General features: G+C 36.3%; 1 protein-coding gene across 5 annotated transcripts in view; it reads left to right on the top strand.

Moving 5' to 3' along the window:
• Positions 1 to 21,385, top strand: part of CCSER1 (coiled-coil serine rich protein 1) — a 1,491,420-nt gene that overhangs the window by 962,840 nt on the left and 507,195 nt on the right. The gene's annotated exons all lie outside the window — the stretch shown is intronic.

Raw genomic sequence — 21,385 nt, 5'->3', positions numbered from 1 at the left:
CTTAATCTTCATGTTTTTAGTCTACTTTTTGCAAGAGAGCTTATTTGTAAAGGTAAAATTAATTAAATCTCTCCTTATTTGGTTTATAATACATGATTGGTGTGTACATTAACGAGGATAGAAAGATAACCTCATTTTTTTTTACTAATATTAAGTATATAATCTTCTGTTTAAAATCTCCTCCTCTTCCAGTTTTCCACACTGTTAAATGTTACTCTTATTCAATCAGTTGTTCCTACAGCACACTTGGAATTCTGGAAATTTTCTCTATTCATACAAGGTATAAAAATATGCTTGCCTTCATAAGACCCCTTGAAATGTCAGTGAAATTGTTTTTTGTAAATATAATTCCAAGATCACAATAAAATAACTACATGTCCTCTGCAGATGAGAGCTTTTAGTATGTTTCTAGAAGATAAAAGTGGGATGGAAGACTTATAACTGATGAATTAGTGAGAAACATTGTCAGCTAATTATACAGGCAAAGGGACATGCAGCTTGAGAAATAAATAACCTGTCCTGTAGACACCTCCAAAGGGCTTCACTGATGGGTCACCAATAAATAATCTGTCTACAATGCAGGAGACACAAGTTCCATCTGTGAGTCAGGAAGATCCTGTGGAGAAGGAAATGGCAACCCCCTTCAGTGTTCTTGCCTGGGAAATCCCATGGACAGAGGAACCTAGCCTGCTACTGTCCATGGAGTTGAAGAGAGTCAGACACGGCTGAGTACGGCTGAGCATAAGGCGCAAGAGATACTTGTGTCTTAGTCTGGGTTTAAACATTTCTGTGGTAGGACAAGAGACTGTTTTCAATACCTATTTGTTTAACAATACATGTAAACATTCTCAGAAGTTAAATGGGAAGCACTAGAATATAATGCCTAGAATAACCAAGCCACATATTGACTCAATTTGTTTGCGCACACACATAAAAGTTACAAGCACAATTTGTATCAAATAGCCAGTTCCTTTTTCCACTCATTTCTGACTACCAATCAGAACCTATCTCTGCTCCTAATTCTTGGCTCTGTTTTCTTCCTGTGATCCCCACTCCTGCCCCTCCATAATTATTACTGGCATTTAGACTTCAGATTCCTCCTGTGAACTTGAATCTGTTTCACTGCTGAGACTATAGGTGAGACTTCAGCTTTGGGTAGGAAATCACTGTTAATTGTAATCCCATAGAAGACATTTTAGATATATGTTGGTGTCCAAAGAAAGAGGTGTTTAGGCAGCTATTGTGTAGGTAGTCTAAATTTATTTAAGCCATACATTAATATTACCCAGAAAATAAGCTCAAATCCATAGGAATCTTAAAGTGCTTTTTCTTTTCATCTATATCAAACTTTTAGCAACAACATGTATGTGTTAATTTCCACTAAAATAAACACTAAGCCCTCATTTCTTACCTTTTTGCATAAATTTATCACTTTATAAGCTCCTATCTCAAAAAATTTATTATAAAGAAGTTATTCACTAAGCCCTGACTGAAAAATCACTTGTATTAGTTAATTGTATGATAACAAATATTTCTGGAGAGGGAATGGCAACCCACTCTGCTCTTCTTGCCTGGTGAATCCCACAGACAGAGGAGCCTGGCTGGCTACAGTCCATGGGGTCGCAAAGAGTCAGACACAACTAAGCAACTAACATTTAATTACAATTATTTACTCTATAGCTATTAAAAGTGACTTATTATATTTATGTGAATATTAATTTCCTTTTAATTAATTGAGATAAAGGCAAGAATGACCTATTAAAAAACGTAGATGGCAGTGATTAAACCATGTTATGTATATCAAATACACATCATATAACATATATAACTCTTAACAAATAAAAAATAATGTTTCTCCCCCCATTTCTTTTCTTTAGACATTTAAAACTATATTTGTCATCTTTACATTTTGTTCCTCAATTTTCTATACTTGCATAAAAGTCTTTCTAATTCAGGAAAACATATATAATATTCAAATATCAAATACTGTGTTTTTGTCTATAAAGTGTTACAAAAGGGGACTTAAATATAATTGCAATTAAAATATAATTTCTGTTATTTGATGGTAGAGACTCACTATTCTCAGGGATGCTGCTGCTGCTGCTGCTGCTAAATCGCTTCAGTCGTGTCCGACTCTGTGCAGCCCCAGAGACAGTAGCCCACCAGGCTCCTCTGTCCCTGGGATTCTCCAGGCAAGAACACTGGAGTGGTTGCCATTTCCTTCTCCAATGCATGAAAGTGAAAAGTGAAAGTGAATTCGCTCCTAGTGACTCCTAGTGACCCCAAGGACTGCAGCCTACCAGGCTCCTCCGTCCATGGGATTTTCCAGGCAAGAGTACTGGAGTGGGTTGCCATTGCCCTCTCCAATTCTCAGGGATAGGAGAATCCGTAAAAGAGAGGGACTATAATGAGTGTCTCATGTACAATTGTACAGAATGACTTAATAATCTAATATCCTTCTGAAGAGCATCATTATACACTCCATCACTTTTGTGATGGGCAGACGACTTCCAGAAATCCTGCTCATGATGAAATCCTGCATTTTAAAAATTTACTGGCAGTCCAAAATAGAATGATTGGTGAAATGAGCTTATATGGTAGTATAGCAATTCTTTACAGTAATTATGGGTTCCAAAAATCTCTAACATGAGTTTTAAGTACACATTGCACTATGTATGGTCATAGAAAATCAAATAACATGATTCCTTGTAACTCTCCATGAGTTCATCCCACGCTTAGTGATCCATTACTGACATAATAAGAGCTTAAACAAAAATTGTTTGTGATAAAACTCTTAATAAGAGCCAAAGTCTGGGATATTTAAGACTTAACATTCTTAAAGGATACTTTTAAAAAACTAAAAATTGACCTTAGAGGCACACAAGAGTAAAGACATGGACATCTTAATAGCTTTTCTTAATACTGTAGTAACTAGGAGTGACTGTCATTAATGTTGATTCATTTAATAAACATTTTTTAATTGAGAGAAGGTGAACACAATAATAAATGAACATATATTTGCTCATTGTAAGACATTTAACAGTTTCTACGGTTCAACCAGGAAGAAAACACTATGAGTTCTAAAAGTGATAATGATATTTAGAGGCAGATATAGTCAGTGGATCTAGAAATAATAAAAGTAACTGGGTACATTCAGGACATTAGGTTGAGTCCATTATATGGCATACCCTGTGAAATTTTAACTGATGATAAAATAACAAATTTAGAGGAGTTAAATAACATACCCAGTGTCACATAATGAAGGAATGATGAAATCAGGAAGTCAGTCCTAGCCATATGATTCTGGAACTTAGTTGAAGCTACATTCAGGTATAGAATAACAGAAAAAGAAAAAAAAAAAAAGTTTTTCTAGTTTCAGAGACTTTATGGTAACTTTGTTGGTTGTATTTCTTCTTTCTCATCTATATTATTTCTTAATTACTAAATGGCCAGATTAAACAAAATAAACACAATCGCAGGTCACAGGCAGCAGTATAAAGTGATGAGAGAGTAGTAAACAGATTGTGTCATCTTGTGGGCAAAGCAGATTGAACCACCACGTCTCTATACTAATGACTTAAAGAACTCAAGTACCAGAACTGAATCATTGCAATGAGAAATATCTATTCTGGGTACATGAATAATAATTATTAATTTTACAATTTTATGAAATGTTTGAGAAACAGGAGAAAGAAGCACGACTTCATTTGTAATTTAAGAAATATATTTCAGTTCTATATTTCTATTGTAGCTTGATGATTTTTAATGAGTGGAACATAGAATAGGTTATCAGAAGCCTGGAGCATTGGCCTAGTCTACTACTCATTTACTCTTTGACTGTTCACAATAGTCGCCTCTCTGACCTTAAGTATGTGTCCTCCATTGTAAAATTAAACTTTTAATCTCTGCCTTACATACTTCAGGGGCTTGTTTTCACAGTCAATCAGGGTGTTTATATATATCACAGACGTGTATGTGCTTGTTGTGCTTATATGCATGTGTGTGTGTGTGTGTGTGTGTGTGTATATATATATATGTAATGAAAAAATACATGTACTAAACCATTTAGCAACCTATTACTCTTTCTGTGTATAAATTAACTTCACTTAAAATAGTTTTTGCACTGAAATAATGCCTGGCACTGTCACAAACCCATTGATTAATAGTATAAAATTTGTGTTTATAAAAATCAAAATTACAAAGTACAAAGACATACACTTAACAAAGTCACTTTGCCAATCTAATTAGCTCTGCTTTGTTTAGACTAGTAGAGCAGCACATTCTTTGGAAGGAAGCCTAAAAAACTATTGTGAAAAGTTGAAATGAGAGATAAAGCAACAGAGGCTGGACCAGATACCAGCAAAAATTTAATCGGTCTTTTGAGTCTTTGTTTCTCTCTGAACTTCAGTTGGTTTCATAGTACACATGACTGTTAGCTTTTTTTTTTTTCCCCAAATTTTATGTTTCCTTTTTGTAGCAGCTATCTCCTTCAAAGCAAGTTTGAAATGCCTTCTGTACTGTTACCATTTTATTCCTTTCTTGTAATAATATTTTCAAACAGGAGGAAAAAGTATAAGCTTTTTCTTGACTGAAAATACACTCAGTTCAGTTCAGTTCAGTCGCTCAGTCATGTCCGACTCTTTGCGACCCCATGAATTGCAGCATGCCAGGCCTCCCTGTCCATCACCAACTCCTAGAGTTCACCCAAACTCATGTACATTGAGTCGGTGATGCCATCCAGGCATCTTATCCTTTGCTGTCCCCTTCTCCTCCTGCCCTCAATCCCTCCCAGCATCAGTCTTTTCCAGTGAGTCAACTCTTCACATGAGGTGGCCAAAGTATTGGAGTTTCAGCTTTAGCATCATTTCTTCCAGTGAACACCCAGGACTAATCTCCTTTAGAATGGACTGGTTGGACCTCCTTGCAGTCCAAGGGACTCTCAAGAGTCTTCTCCAGCACCACAGTTCAAAAGCATCAGTTCTTCGGTGCTCAGCTTTCTTCATAGTCCAACTCTTACATGCATACATGACCGCTGGAAAAACCATAGCCATGACTAGATGGACCTTTGTTGGCAAAGTAATGTTTCTGCTTTTCAACATACTATCTAGGTTGGTCATAACTTTCCTTCCAAGGAGTAAGTGTCTTTTAATTTCATGGCTGCAATCACTATCTGCAGTGATTTTGGAGCCCCAAAAAATAAAGTCTGACACTGTTTCTGCATCTATTTCCCATGAAGTGATGGGACCAGATCCCATGAACTTAGTTTTCTGAATGTTGAGCCTTAAGCCAACTTTTTCACTCTCCTCTTTCACTTTCATCAAGAGGCTTTTAGTTCCTCTTCACTTTCTGCCATAAGGGTGGTGTCGTCTGCATATCTGAGGTTATTGATATTTCTCCCGGCAATCTTGATTCCAGCTTGTGCTTCTTCCAGCCCAGCATTTCTCATGATGTACTCTGCATATAAGTTGAATAAGCAGGGTGACAATATATAGCCTTGACGTACTCCTTTTCCTGTTTGGAACCAGTATGTTGTTCCATGTCCAGTTCTAACTGTTTCTTAGGACATCGTTTTTGGGTATTAGTTCTAAAAGGTCTTGTAGGTCTTCATAGAACTGTTCAACTTCAGCTTCTTCAGCATTACTGGTTGGGGCATAGGCTTGGATTACTGTGATATTGAATGGCTTGCCTTGGAAATGAACAGAGATCATTCTGTCGTTTTTGAGATTTCATCCAAGTACTGCATTTCGGAATCTTTTGTTGACCATGATGGCTACTCCATTTCTTCTAAGGGATTCCTGCCTGCAGTAGTAGATAAAATGGTCATCTGAGTTAAATTCACCCATCCCAGTCCATTTTAGTTCACTGATTCCTAGAATGTCGGTGTTCACTCTTACCATCTACTGTTTGCACTTCCTTTGCCTTGATTCATGGACCTAACATTCCAAGTTCCTATGCAATATTGCTCTTTACAGCATCAGACCTTGCTTCTATCACCAGTCACATCCACAACTGGGTATTGTTTTTGCTTTGGTCCCTCCCTTCATTCTTTCTGGAGTTATTTGTCCACTGATCTCCAGTAGCATATTGGGCCCCTACCGACCTGGGGAGTCCCTCTTTCAGTATCCTATCATTTTGCCTTTTCATCTTGTTCATGGGGTTCTCAAGGGAAGAATACTGAAATGGTTTGCCATTCCCTTCTCCAGTGGACTACATTCTGTCAGACCTCTCCACCATGACCCGCCCATCTTGGGAGGCCCCACAGGGCATGGCTTAGTTTTACTGAGTTAGATAAGGCTGTGATCAGACTGACTATCCCTTAGAAGAAATGGAGTAGCCATCATGGTCAACAAAAGATTCCAAAATGCAGTACTTGGATGAAATCTCAAAAACGACAGAATGATCTCTGTTCATTTCCAAGGCAAGCCATTCAATATCACAGTAATCCAAGCCTATGCCCCAACCAGTAATGCTGAAGAAGCTGAAGTTGAATGATTCTATGAAGACCTACAAGACCTTTTAGAACTAATACCCAAAAACGATGTCCTTTTCATTATAGAGGACTGGAATGCAAAAGTAGGAAGTCATGAAACACCTGGGGTAACAGGCAAATTTGGCCTTGGAATACGAATGAAGCAGGACAGTATTCTAGTTCTCCCCTTTTTGAAATTTCACTCCAAATAGAGTTATTTCTTTATTAGGGTACGTGTTGAGTGATAGATTTATAAGAAAAAACAAAATTACGAAGATTTAGAGGTGTTATTTCACACATTTCTGTTTTGAAAAAAGAAACTCTTGGGAAAAATTGACACGCAGAGGACAGACCATAGGTCAGTATCTATCATATGCAAAGAACTCTTAACAAATGCCAGGAAGCACATGGAGCACCTGATATAAGTCATATTAGAAAGCAAATAAAAGGAAACACATTCAGCTGAACAATTAATATGAACAGCTATTCAGATTTACTAGTTATCAGAATGTAACTTACATTTACAATGAGTTATCAGAATGTAACTTATGTTTACAATGAGTTTATATCCTTTGTGTGTGTTTAGTTGCTCAGTTATGTCCAACGCTTTGAGGTCCCATGAAATGTGGCCTGCCAGGCTTCTCTGCCCATGAGATTTCCCAGGGCAGAATATTGGAGCTGGTTGCCATTTCCTACTCCAGGGGATCTTTCTGACCCGGGGATCAAAGGGATTGAATCCTTGTCCCCTGTATCTCCTGCATTGGCACGCAGATTCTTTACCACAAGGGCCACCCAAGAAAGCTCTTTATATCCTTCAGACTTGTAAAAGATTTGAAAAACTTGTAAAGCTATTTCTGGCTGCTGCTAAGTCGCTTCAGTCATGTCTGACTCTATGCGACCCCATAGACGGCAGCCTACCAGGCTCCTCTGTCCCTGTGATTCTCCAGGCAAGAACACCGGAGTGGGTTGCCATTTCCTTCTCCAATGCATGAAAGTGAAAAGTGAAAGTGAAGTCATTCAGTCGTGTCTGACTCTTAGCAACCCCATGGACTGCAGCCTACCAGGCTCCTCCGCCCATGGGATTTTCCAGTCAAGAGTATTGGAGTGGGGTGCTGGCTGAGATGCAGGAAAAATGTTTATGTTGCTGGTAGAAATATGTATATTGCTGGTAGAAATAAATATATTGGTGTAGCATATCTTTTACTGATTTTAAAGTATAGTATTTTCTGGCTGCTATCAAGATCCATTGACCAGAGGTAATAAGGTTCTGTTATAACTGACTTAGGCTTCTCTCAGCTCAGTCAGTAAAGAATCTGCCTGCAATGCAGGAGTCCCCGGTTTGATTCCTGGGTGGGGAAGATCCTCTGGAGAAGGGATAGGCTACCCACGCCAGTATTATTGGTCTTTCCTGGTGGCTCAGCTGGTAAAGAATTCTCCTGTAATGTGGGAGATCTGGTTTCAATCCCTGGCTTGGGAAGATCCCCTAGAGAAGGGAAAGGCTACTCACTCCAGTATTCTGGCCTGGAGAATTCCATGGACTCTATAGTCTTTGGGGCCACAAAGAGTTGGACATGACTGAGCGACTTTCACGTTCTTAACTGACATAGGACTTCTCTGATGGCTCAGATAGTAAAGAATCTGCCTGCAATGCAGGAGACTTGGACTCCATCCCTGGATTGAGAAGATCCCCTGGAGGAGGGCATGAAAGCCCACTCTAGTATTCTTGCCTGGAGAATCCCCATGCACAGAGGAGCCTGTGGAGCTAACAGTCCATGGGGTCACAGAGTTGGACACAGCTGAGCAACTAAGCACAGCACAGAAATATGAATACCCCCATCTAGTTAATTAGGACATTTATCACTTCTCATAGTTATCTGTTTAAAATAACGTTTAACATTTTAGTGAGAACAACCATTTAAAGAAAATATTCTGGTCACATTTGTTAAAATATATATACTCTTTGACCCAGCAGCCTGCTTCTTAAAATGCATCATGCAGATCTGAAATCACCAGTGCTTAACTATACATGTACAGTTCTTCATTTGAAGCATTGTGTGTGGTAGGGGGGTTGGGGAGGGGGGCAGGCAGGCAGGTAGTTTTCTGAAGTGTAGTCATTTTTTGTGAGATTGTATACGTTTCCCAGGTAGTATTGTTTGGTTCATTTCATGTCATGACTTTGAATATTTTGATTTGTGCATTATGTTATACATGTTGCTCCATTTTATGTGAATATTAAAAGATTAGTTTTTAATAAATTGCACAGTAAAACAACTGTTCATAGTAGTAATATTTTGCAGAGATGCTGTTTTCTAAATTAATATTACAGTTGGATAATCACATTTAAAAATCTACCTTAGGAAAGATGTCAGTTCATAGGAAAAGATAAATTCTTTCTATCTATGCCTCATCTAAAACTATAAAACCAGCTTTAAAAAGCTGTTTGCTATGAACACATGCAAGATGATTAATTGAAATAACTTTCTGATATAACTTATAATACTAGTTTTGATTTCTTTTTTATTTTTATTTATTTTTTTAAATATGGAATTTATTTTTTATTTTTTTTTCTTTAATTCTTACATGTGTTCCCAAACATGAACCCCCCTCCCACCTCCCTCCCCATAACATCTCTCTGGGTCATCCCCATGCACCAGCCCCAAGCATGCTGCATCCTGCATCAGACATAGACTGGCGATTCAATTCTTACATAAATTAATTTATTTTAATTGGAGGCTAATTATAATATTGTGGTGTTTTTTCCCACACATTCACGTGAATCAGCCATGGGTGTACATGTATCCCCCATCCTGAACCCCCCTCCCACCTCCCTCCCCATCCCATCCCCGAGTGCCCTGTCTCATGCATAGAGCCTGGACTGGCAATCTATTTCACATATGGTAATATGCATGTTTCAATGCTATTCTCTCAAATCATCCCACCCTCACCTTGATTTCTGTGTGAAAAGTTAAAATTTTCTATATATGATAGGGATTCTGATAAATACATGCTAGATACTAAACAAAAATATATTGAATTTTAACAACTTCTATACAATCTTTGTTGTGAAACAAATATCTAGAAAAATTAGTATGGCAGAATTGATTAAAATAATAAATATAATAAATAAATAAATAAATATATATATAGTACTACTTTTCACCCAAGTTATTGGATTCTGTTTGGAGGCTGGGAATAAGGAATTTCAAGATAAAAATTATATACTGAAGAAAAATTGTTGTATCATAAACATGAGAGCTTAAGTTCCTCACGTTTTCCAGTAACACCTTCATTCTGGTGATATAGAGGTATTTTTTTATAGTGTAAAAAATACATAATGAGTGATAAAGGAGATAGATATAAACTAAAATCCAAAGAAGAAAAAAAAAAGTTTTAGGATTTAATTTAATATTCCTTCCATCTATATTGAACATTGCAATTAAAATTTCACATACAATTCTGACTCATAAGCTGTTTGGAGTAAATATCATAAAGCATACGTTTCATGCTTCCAAAGCTATTTTAAAGTGCTCTGTATATTCTATATGTACTTAAAACTTTATTAAACAATCAGCTATTAGAATTGTGTGTATATGTGTAAAAGTGGAGAGTGAAAAAGTTGGCTTAAAGCTCAACATTCAGAAAACGAAGATCATGGCATCTAGTCCCATCACTTCATGGAAAATAGATGGGGAAACAGTGGAAACAGTGTCAGACTTTATTTTTGGGGGCTCCAAAATCACTGCAGATGGTGACTGCAGCCATGAAATTAAAAGACGCTTACTCCTTGGAAGGAAAGTTATGACCGACCTAGATAGCATATTCAAAAGCAGAGACATTACTTTGCCTACAAAGGTTCGTCTAGTCAAGGCTATGTTTTTTCCAGTAGTCATGTATGGATGTGAGAGTTGGACTGTGAAGAAGGCTGAGCACTGAAGAATTGATGCTTTTGAACTGTGGTGTTGGAGAAGACTCTTGAGAGTCCCTTGGACTGCAAGGAGATCCAACCAGTCCATTCCGAAGGAGGTCAGCCCTGGGATTTCTTTGGAAGGAATGATGCTAAAGCTGAAACTCCAGTACTTTGGCCACCTCATGCAAAGAGTTGACTCATTGGAGAAGACTTTGATGCTGGGAGGGATTGGGGGCAGGAGGAGAACGGGACAACAGAGGATGAGATGGCTGGATGGCATCACTGACTCGATGGATGTGAGTCTGAGTGAACTCTGGGAGTTGGTGATGGACAGGGAGGCCTGGCATGCTGCGATTCATGGGGTCGCAAAGAGTCAGACACAACTGAGCGACTGAACTGAACTGATGTACTCTTCTGCTTCTAGAAAATGTTTAAAATAGCTTATAATAATGTATTTTTAAGGTGTTTTTTGTATTTTGTAATTTTGTAATGTTAAAACTTATAAGATAGAAATCAAGAGTAGATTTTTGTTTCTACTCTGCCTTTCCCTCAGTGTCCAGAATAAACAGACTAGTTCTTCAAAAGAAACACATGTTTTCAAGTAATTTAATCCTAAATCATATGATTATATGGATGATAGAGATAAAAACTATGAATAAATGCAGTCATAAGTCATACCCTTGTCATTTCACCATTGACAATGCGCCAGTTTCTGGAAATAATTAACAGTCTCCCACCAGTGCTTAGAAAACTTTCAGAACTTCAGTGAAGAAATTACTTCTGTCAACCTTCACTTTACAAAAAGAGGAGGAAAAAAGAGGCTCTAAATTTGGTGAAACCATTTCTGCAAGAGTATGAGGTCTAGATATGTAATGCTTAAATGTACCTTGATTCAAATAGGGAAATAATAATAGCTAAAGGATAGATTGAAAGCATATTCTTTAGGATATTTTTCTTCATACAGGTACTCTCAACCAGATTTTTAAAATGAGCTGGAAAGAAAATGAATCAAGGTTAAGTTCTTTAGTTTCAGCCTTGCATAAGTGGTTTATGTTGACTTAGATACTACACAAGGAGATGTTAGGGAGTTAATGTATATTCTAACTATAATGGAGGGTCATACAACCCACATCTCTGCAAGGGTAATTCATGGCTCAATTCTGAACAATATGGTGCCATCTTTTTCTACCATTAGCATATTCTAAATTTGCAAAATGTAATTATTATACCTATATGATTGATAACCTGTAAGTTCCTTAGCTATTTCCTCTATGCCTGAAAAAAAAAAAAGCATTTTAAGTACAGATATAGTTTTATTATTGGATAAATCTAGAAAACATATTGTGCTTAGTCATTCATTTATGTCTGACTCTTTGAGACCCCATGGACTATATAGCCCTCCAGGCTCCTCTGTCCGTGAGGATTCTCCAGGCAAGAATACTGGAGTAGGTTGCCACTCCCTCCTCCAGGAGATCTTCACAACCCAGGAATCAAACCAAGGTCTCCCTCATTGCAGGCAGATTCTTTACCATCTGAGCCACCAGGGAAGCCTGTATTAGGATCATGATAATTCCAAGGAAATTTGTACTTTTTAATTGTAATTTCTTTTTTTTTCATTGTAATTTCTGTAAAGCTTTATTTGATGATCTGTGTATAGCCTAGAAGTTAAAACAAGGTAGCGTCTCCTGCATACTTCTCCTGCATACTTGTTTCTTGTTGTTGACCACTTGAGGACCAGAAATAATTTTCCTAGACACTTTGGTAGCAAGGGTGAAAAATGATCCTAGAGACAGCATTTAAAGGAAAGAAACTTTTATGCTATTTCACATAAATATGTATCTATCTATCCATCTATCTATAGATAGAGATAGGTAACTAAGATGATATAACAAGAACAGCTCTTCATATTTTTCCATCCCCATATAAATAAATGACTAAAATATTTTGATTTGATATTTTTATTCAACACAGTATTAGAAGATATAATTTTGATGTCCAAGACTTCAATCCTCCTTTAAATATGTGAGATTATACCTTCACTATAATTGCTTGTGATTTTGAAAATCTATGAAACTTAATAAGATGTGAATAGCTTGTTTACATATAAAATGTAAAGTATTTAAAAATATAGTAAATTGGTGGTTAAGCTCTGTAGGTGTTCTCCGCTGGCAAAATTGTTTAGCATATATAAATCACTAAAATAATAGAAAATAACCCAAGCTCAAGTAGGATAGGAATGACTATTTAAGAAAATAGTTTTAAAAGCAGTTTTGAGAATAAATTCAGAAAAAAATGCCATTGAAGAACTGTAATCTTTTGGAAAAAGCTTTTCTGAAATTTGCATGTGACTAAGAATTCTGAAGTCCCATAAATTATTAAGGACTGAATTTTACACACCTGCTGTCACTACCAGAAATAGGGCAAATCTCTCCAGTTTGGCTTTATTTGCATTAGAAAATAGAAGAAGAGTGAGAAGTAATTACAAAAGTCATCTTCTTAAACCTTGCTGTTCAACTTTGAAATGAAAACTCCATGCAATGATCATAGAATATTGGCAAATGATGACAGGGAATGGCATCACAAATCCAGATAGTCCTCAAACCTAGGGATTTCTGACTGGTCCTAGGATGAATTCATGTTCATTTTATTTTCTTTTCTCTCCTAAGAATAAAGTTCTTGATATTTGATCCATTTATTTTTCTATTCTTGCAATCCTATAGAAAGAAGGCTAACATAATTGGAAAATAATTGGGAAGCTACAAAATTATAGCAAGAACACCACCACTTGCAGCAATAGTTATTTGTGTTCTGGTCTTTGTTGAAAGGCAAGTAAAGTTTGAAGGGCTGTTCTTGGTATGTGTCTTTTTAAAAATGTTTTTGTAGATAGCTCTTGAATTGTACAAGCTTACCTACTCTCTGCATTGTGATCTCACAGAGTTGCATAAACTTTAAGGGCAGAGAGTTTCAGACTGACAGTGATTTTCAGTATGAAAGTTACTATAAAATGAATATCATTTTATTCAGTGTCACAAGGTCATCACATTATGTGTGTGAATTTAAATATTTCTACTTTCTGTCTGGCTCTTCAAAACAACCCCAAGTGGATAATATATTAAACTGAATGCCATGCAACCTGCATAAGTTTGCCGTTCTGTTCAGTTCAGTTCACTTGCTTAGTCGTGTCCGACTCTTTGCAACCCCATGAACCGCAGCACACCAGGCCTCCCTGTCCATCACCAGCTCCTGGAGTTTACCCAAACTCATGTCCATTGAGTCAGTGATGCCATCCAACCATCTCATCCTCTGTTGTCCCCTTCTCCTCCTGCCCTCAATCTTTCCCAGTATCAGGGTCCTTTCACTTTTTTAATTTGAATTTACTTATTTTAATTGGAGGTTAATTACTTTACAATATTGTATTGGTTCTGCCACACATCAACATGAATCCACCATGGGCGTACACATGTTCCCCATCCTGAACCCTCCTTCCACCTCCCTCCCTGTAGGATCCCTCCTGGTCATCCCAGTGCACCAGCCCCAAGGATCCTGTACTGAACTTGGACTGGTGATTCATTTCTTATATGATATTATACATATTTCCATGACATTCCCCCAAATCATCCCACCCTCTCCCTCTCCCACAGAGTCCAAAAGACTGTTCTATACACCTGTGTCTCTTTTGTTGTCTCTCATACAGGGTTGTCATTACCATCTTTCTAAATTCCATATATATGTGTTAGTATACTGTATTGGTGTTTTTCTTTCTGGCTTACTTCACTCTGTATAATAGGCTCCAGTTTCATCCACCTCATTAGAACTGATTCAAATGTATTCTTTTTAATGGCTGAGTAATACTCCATTGTGTATATGTACCACTGCTTTCTTATCCATTCATCTACCTATGGACATCTAGGTTGCTTCCATGTCCTGGCTATTATAAACAGTGCTGCGATGAACATTGGGGTACACGTGTCTCTTTCAATTCTGGTTTCCTCGGTGTGTATGCCCAGCAGTGGGGTTGCTGGGTCATAAGGCAGTTCTATTTCCAGTTTTTTAAGGAATCTCCACACTGTTCTCCATCATGGCTGTACTAGTTTGCATTCCCACCAACAGTGTAGGAGGGTTCCCTTTTCTCCACACCCTCTCCAGCATTTATTGCTTGTAGACTTTTGGATCGCAGCCATTCTGACTGGTGTGAAATGGTACCTCATTGTGGTTTTGATTTGCATTTCTCTGATAATGAGTGATGTTGAGTATCTTTTCATGTGTTTGTTAGCCATCTGTATGTCTTCTTTGGAGAAATGTCCATTTAGTTCTTTGGCCTATTTTTTCTTTGGGTCGTTTATTTTTCTGGAATTGAGCTGTAGGAGTTGCTTGTATATTTTTGAGATTAGTTGTTTGTCAGTTGCTTCATTTGATATTATTTTCTCCCATTCTGAAGGCTGTCTTTTCACCTTGCTTATCATTTCCTTTGTTGTGCTGAAGCTTTTAATTTTAATTAGATCCCATTTGTTTATTTTTGCTTTTATTTCCAATATTCTGGGAGGTGGATCATAGAGGATCCTGCTGTGATGTATGTCGGAGAGTGTTTTGCCTATGTTCTCCTCTAGGAGTTTTATAGTTTCTGGTCTTACATTGAGATCTTTAATCCATTTTGAGTTTATTTTTGTGTATGGTGTTAAAAAGTGTTCTAATTTCATTCTTTTACAAGTGGTTGACCAGTTTTCCCAGCACCACTTGTTAAAGAGATTATCTTTTCTCCATTGTATATTCTTGCCTCCTTTGTCAAAGATAAGGTGTCCATAGGTGCGTGGATTTGTCTCTGGGCTTTCTATTTTGTTCCATTGATCTATATTTCTGTCTTTGTGCCAGTACCATACCGTCTTGATGATTGTGGCTTTGTAGTAGAGCCTGAAGTCAGGCAGGTTGATTCCTCCAGTTCCATTCTTCTTTCTCAAGATTGCTTTTGGCTATTTGAGGTTTTTTGTACTTCCATACAAATTGTGAAATTATTTGTTCTAGATCTGTGAAAAATACCATTGGTAGCTTGATAGGGATTGCATTGAATCTATAGATTGCTTTGGGTAGTATACTCATTTTCACTATATTGATTCTTCCAATCCATGAACATGGTATATTTCCCCATCTGTTAGTGTCCTCTTTGATTTCTTTCACCAGTGTTTTATAGTTTTCTCTATATAGGTCTTTTGTTTGTTTACATAGATTTATTCCTAAGTATTTTATTCTTTTTGTCACAGTGGTGAATGGAATTGTTTCCTTAATTTATCTTTCTATTTTCTCATTATTAGTGTATAGGAATGCAAGGGATTTCTGAGTGTTGATTTTATATCCTGAAACTTTACTATATTCATTGATCAGCTTAGTAATTTTCTGGTGGAGTCTTTAGGGTTTTCTATGTAGAGGATCATGTCATCTGCAAACATGAGAGTTTTACTACTACTTTTCCAATTTGTATTCCTTTTAATTCTTTTTCTGCTCTGATTGCTGTGGCCAAAACTTCCAAAACTATGTTGAATAATAGTGGTAAAAGTGGGCACCCTTGTTCCTGACTTTAGGGGAAATGCTTTCAATTTTTCACCATTGACGATAATGTTTGCTATGGGTTGTCATATATAGCTTTTATTATGTTGAGGTAAGTTCCTTCTATTCCTGCTTTCTGGAGAGTTTTTATCATAAATGGATGTTGAATTTTGTCAAAGGCTTTCTCTGCATTTATTGAGATAATCATATGGCTTTTATTTTTCAATTTGTTAATGTGGTGAATTACATTGATTGATTTGCAGATATTGAAGAATCCTTGCATCATTGAGATAAAGCCCACCTGGTCAGGGTCTTTTCAAATAAGTCAGCTCTTTGCATCAGGTGGCCAAAGTATTGGAGTTTCAGCTTCAGCATCAGTCTTTCCAATGAACACCCAGGACTGAGCTCCTTTATGATGGACTGGTTGGATCTCCTTGCAGTCCAAGGGACTCTCAAGAGTCTTCTCCAACACCACAGTTCAAAATCATCAATTCTTCTCTTCTCAGCTTTCTTTATAGTCCAACTCTCACATCCATACATGACTACTGGAAAAACCATAGCCTTGACTAGACGAACCTTTGTTGACAAAGTAATGTCTCATCCATTTTTGTCCTAAGTACATTCTTAACCTCCAATTAGTATATTTTCTCTTTAGCCCATCAGGGCTTGTTATATCATTTCACACAATGTCATTTCACATAAACCATACATGACCTTTAACATGCCAATGACTGCATCAAATGTTATGGTAAGTTTTTAAATGACTGAATTATTTCTCATTATCATCCATTAAATAAATGGCCAAGGTAGTTTTTGTGCCAAGTTTGTGTGACTATAATATTCCCATTCCTTTTCTGCTTCATGTCAAATATTAGTTTCCTAAAATTCTCTTTCTTCACAAACACAGGCTTCTTTGTCTGGCACTGCTTTTGTTATACAGCTATTATGATCTGATATTGAGACAAGGATCTAAGATCTTCAGATGAGTTTTTAATTTTTAATACATGATACTTGTTTTAGGCATTCTAATCATATTCTCTCATTATAACCTACTTAAATGTTACTTCTCACTCCTTTCGCAGAAGTCTTGTCCCCCTAACATTATTCTCTGGACCACTCACTCGCTGTAGAAAACACATTTTTCTCCCTCCTTTTGGGAAGTCTCCTTTGCTCCAGGCCTTAGAAGCCCTTGGCTTCCCAGGTGGCTCAGAGGTTAAAGTGTCTTCCTGCAATGCGGAGACCTGGGTTCAATCCCTGGGTTGGGAAGATCCCTGGAGAAGGAAATGGCAACCCACTCCAGTATTCTTGCCTGGAGAATCCCATGGATGGAGGAGCCTGGTGGGCTGCAGTCCACGGGGTTGCAAAGTGTCAGACACGACTGAGCAACTTCACTTTCACTTTCACTTTAGAAGCCCTAAGCTTATACACTACTTTATGAAACATGATTTTTTTTTCTCATTTTGTAGATGAGAACACTGAAGCTTATAAAGTTTAAATACTTGCTCAGGGTTACATAGCTCTTAAGTGGAGGGTCTGATAATTGCATTAGATCTGTATTTAAATAGTATACTATATTACCTTCCCTTAAGTGAGGAATGTAGAAGCTTGATTTATCATAATTTGTATCCTGCTCTACAGTAATTACTACAGTAATTTTTCCTCCCAATACAGGATACCAATCTATTCCCCAAGCAAAGATAAGAAATATTTGCTAGTAATGTAAACTGATATATGGGGTTTTTTTTTTAATATCATGGGATTTGAAAGAATATTATATTTCTTTGGCAGTATGTGAAGATTGCTAAGGAAACACCCTTTGAAAACTTTTTGTTGTATCATGTTGTAATGTGGTTTATATTCTCTCTATATTATTGATAGCAATTTCCTAAACCACATCAGTTTTTGAATTTGCTTATATATAATGAAGAAAGACTTTTCCTCGGAACCAAGTTTTTAAGGCAGAGTGTGTGTGTATGTAATGAAAAATTTGATTTTCATTTATAATTATGTGTGTGTGTGTTTTATATATATATATATATATATATAATACCTATCCTAACTTTAAATACTGAATCTTTTGTTCCTGTGGTAATAATTTAATAATTCTTAGTAGTGTGAATAAAAAGATTTGAGAACCACATATGAGTGATAAAATGTAAGTATGTTCTTTGTTTTTAAAAGAAAAGGACAGGAATTCATTAGCAAGATAGAGGAATAAACTCAAAAATCAATAACCCAAGAAAAACCAACAGAAAATCAACCAAATTCTTATAAAATAAGAATTTATAATTTCATTAGAGGCATATTGGTCAGTTTCATTATATGTAACTATTTTAGAAAAAAAGCTAATCCATCTAACATGAGTTTATATTTGACAAGTTTTTCTCTAGACATTTATAGAAGATATGAACAGTACTATATTAAAACATGTTTGTGTTTTAGGACAATCATAATTTTTTTAAAAGCCTCTATTATAGATCTTTAAAAACCTCCTGATTAGTCTGAGTAGTGACAGGTTCACATAGACCTCTCTATCACCACTGAAATGCCGACAAAAATAGTAATTGCTTTTTTCTCTAGGATCAATTTTCTTGCCATAGTTCAGGCTGCTGAACAATCATTCCATCAGTCATTTGGTTGTGGTCCTTGAATAAACTCCATTTTTTCCCTTCACTAGATACAGCATTTGATTCAGGAAGTTTTACTAACACTTTATAACTCTGATAGTTTTCTCCTTTTATTAAATATCTTTAAAATTTCTTATAAACTTTTATAATAATAGAAAATATTCAACTAGCTATTATCATGCTGTTAAAACCAATATCTTTTCCTATACTTTAGTTGAGGAGCATCAGGCATTGTTTAGTGTAGATAAGTAAAAGAAAAACAAAAAGTAATTTTAAACAGAGTTATGAATCTTAATAAACAAAAATGATTGGCTAGTTCTTTTTCAAAGCATAATTTTTTTCTTCATCAGAGGCCAAATTGGCATAATTTACTGAGAGATATAAATAGAATGTTCCTTAAAAATAGAATGAGTTTTCAGAGCTACAAAGATAAAATGCAAACTTGACGTTAGAATTTATGTATCCACTGGGAAATTCTCTGAAGCAAGTTCTTTTAAATGTCATTGAATACGTTCTTAACCTCTACAGCTTTTTCCACTACTGCGTCTTTCTGCTTCATTTATTTTTGCCTCTCTCATGACATCCAAGCTTGCTGTTCTTCTTCAAGGTGGTTAGTTGCTTGCTTCTCTCAAGTTTGCTTTTCTGTACCCACTCTCAATGCTAGACTTTGTGTCCTCATCCAGATACTTAATGTGTTCCAAAATTTAAACAGGGATTGGTGATAGTGTAGATATTTATGTATGCTAATAACAGCTGGTGAATTTTAATAGAAAAATGTTCACCTTTATATATTGACCATTTTTTATGATAACATTTTCATATATTCTCCCTCAGGGACTCTGTCTTCCTCTTGTAAAGTAAGTGTGAAATATTTTGAAATACAACATTTTTCATAAATGTCCAGTTATACTATAAAAATAGTTCTTTCCTGAATTCTATGTGAAAAAAAAAATCCAGTATATTTTTACCATTTTAGCTTGCATAGGCATGATTATTAGTAAGAATAAACTTAAATCTGGTGACTACTTTTTCTTCATACTCCAAAATGATGACTTTAAAATGTATTTTAGTTTATAGATTGCAATGCACAGTGACAAACATCATCTCATTAGATATTTATAATAAGCCTCTAATATCCTTAGGACTCCTATTGTTAATGAAAAAAATATTATGAAGTTAAATGACTTGTGCAAGGCTATATCAGTTTGGATATTTTCAAACAAAGATAATAAAAACCCAATTCAAACTCACATAAATAATAAAATTGTTATTCACATAATAGAAAAGGCAAGATTCAAGGTTGACTTAACCCAGTGGGTTCAGCACTAGAGCTACTCTTTGGAATTTTTGGCCTTTGCCACCATGAATTCTTTTTTTGGGGGGAGTGGGGGTGCTGGGGTGGAGGCTTTAGGATGGGAATGAAATGACTAGAGGAGATACTGATTTCAGATTTCTTTGAAGAAATGTGAAGCAAGGAGAGAGACTTTCTGTGGCTAGTGTAAGATTAAATTCAAATTTCCGAGAAACTATACCTAGCTTCATTTCACCTCGTGGCCCAAATTTGGCCACATGCTCACTTCTGCTCTAATTCACGTTGACCAGAGGTGAGTCATTCATTGATACATCTCTATTATTTCTCCTTCATAAAACAATGATTATAAATAGAACAGTAAATAGTTCCTTGTGTGTGCAGTTAGCAATTAATTTCTCTCACCTGTGGTAGAACATGAGCGCCTCAGGGTAGGGTTTGTGTCTTTCTTGTTTCCCAGGTAACACAGCATAACCAAGTCCGTTCAACATAGCAGGTAGTTGATAAATATTTGGTTATTAAGTTAATAAAAGATACGGGAAGTTCTTGTAATTACTTTTGTATAGCCATTAGTATTTTACTTAGGTAGAGCGGGGACTGGGGGCCATCTACTCTTCCTGGGATAAAATTTACTGCAGAAAGTATTTTAAGCTGTTATCCTTGTCATGAAGGGTCTTAGTACATTCCTTCTCTCCCTTTCTCTTCCACCCCCAACTTTCCCTCCTTCATCCCTTTTTCTCTATCACTCCCCCTTCTCTCTCTAGTATTTTACTGTTAATATAATGGATAAAAATACACCATACTTACTCATGAACAAAACCAGTTTGCAAAAATAATCTTGTGTCTCATTCTCAAATTTACTGCAGTTAGCAGAAGTTCAGTAATTCCAAGGTAAACTTTGCTGCTCCTTTAATTATTCAGGCTCTTCCAGAGTTCATAACCCCACATCAGTGATGTTGCCCTGTTTTGATTCATTATACAGGTTCATTTTATCCCTCTAATATGCTGAAACTCAACCTCAGAGATCATCTCAGACAAAAGCTCCTCAGACTTTGTTTTCTAATACTGTAGCTCTCCATGCTAAACCACTTCAGTACATACACAGCCTTCTCTCTGGACTACACATAAGCCCATCACATCTAAGCAGTTTGTCTCTCTGATGAGCTGATCCATATAAAAGTCAAACAGATTGTTATTATCTTAGTTCTCAATACAAAGAACCCACATAGAGCTGTTTGGTCCTAAGTTTGTTCATAGAAAAGCAAACTGGACTCACTATTTAGAGGCATGCTATTTTTGATAATTTTAAGATGATTCTTTTGTCATTTTTCTCATTAAAGAAGAGAAAAAGGAAATCACCAAATATAATTTCTGGTAGGATTCCCACAATATTAAGTACTTTTCATGTTGGGCTTTGTTTTTGTTTTTGGAAATACACTAATTTATGTAAGTGGGCCAGGGAAACTTGAACAAAATCCTGGGAATAACTGATGATTTCATTAGGCTCAGTTTAGTACTCTATTAAACTATACTGA

Source organism: Ovis aries, chromosome 6, assembly GCF_016772045.2.
Source record: "Ovis aries strain OAR_USU_Benz2616 breed Rambouillet chromosome 6, ARS-UI_Ramb_v3.0, whole genome shotgun sequence".
Classification (NCBI taxonomy): Eukaryota; Metazoa; Chordata; class Mammalia; order Artiodactyla; family Bovidae; genus Ovis; species Ovis aries.
Note: the sequence above shows the minus strand (reverse complement) of the source record. Positions and strands in the feature narration are given on the sequence as shown.